Below are 566 nucleotides of genomic sequence, written 5' to 3' on the forward strand. Positions count from 1 at the left end.
AATTCTTAGCTCTAAATTTGGTTTGAAAGTGGGAATGAAGGTCAAGATTTCCGCTTTTTTCTGCATCTTTTCACCAAATATACCCACAGTTCTTTAATCAAAATGCAAAAAAAGGACAACATTAGGATATATTGCGTGTGGTTAAAGGAATGAAGCCGTCTTTTCAGTGGGTAAATCTAGCGGAAGTTTGCAAAACGGCTAAAGTAACACTTTTTTCACAAAGCTAAAAATCCCCATTAACTGTGCAGGGGTGCGTTTCCCGAAAGCATCGTTGGCCAACTATGGTCGCAAGTTCATCGCAATGTCCATTGAACTCTATTGGTAACGACGGAACTTGCGACCATAGTTGGCCAACGATGCTTTCGGGAAACGCACCCCAGATTAGCGCTCCCAATGAATGGCCTATCTCAGGAAATCACGAAGCAGATTACCAATCATAACGCAGCTCCTATCCACGCCCCGGTTTAGAACCATCTGCCAATCATAACGCTGTTCTCATCCACGCCCAGTATCTCGAGCCAACTGCAGATCTCTCTGCTCCAAACACCGCCTTTTCATACAAAAAA

This window comes from Squalius cephalus, assembly GCF_949319135.1.
Source record: "Squalius cephalus genome assembly, chromosome: 21".
Lineage (NCBI taxonomy): Eukaryota > Metazoa > Chordata > Actinopteri > Cypriniformes > Leuciscidae > Squalius > Squalius cephalus.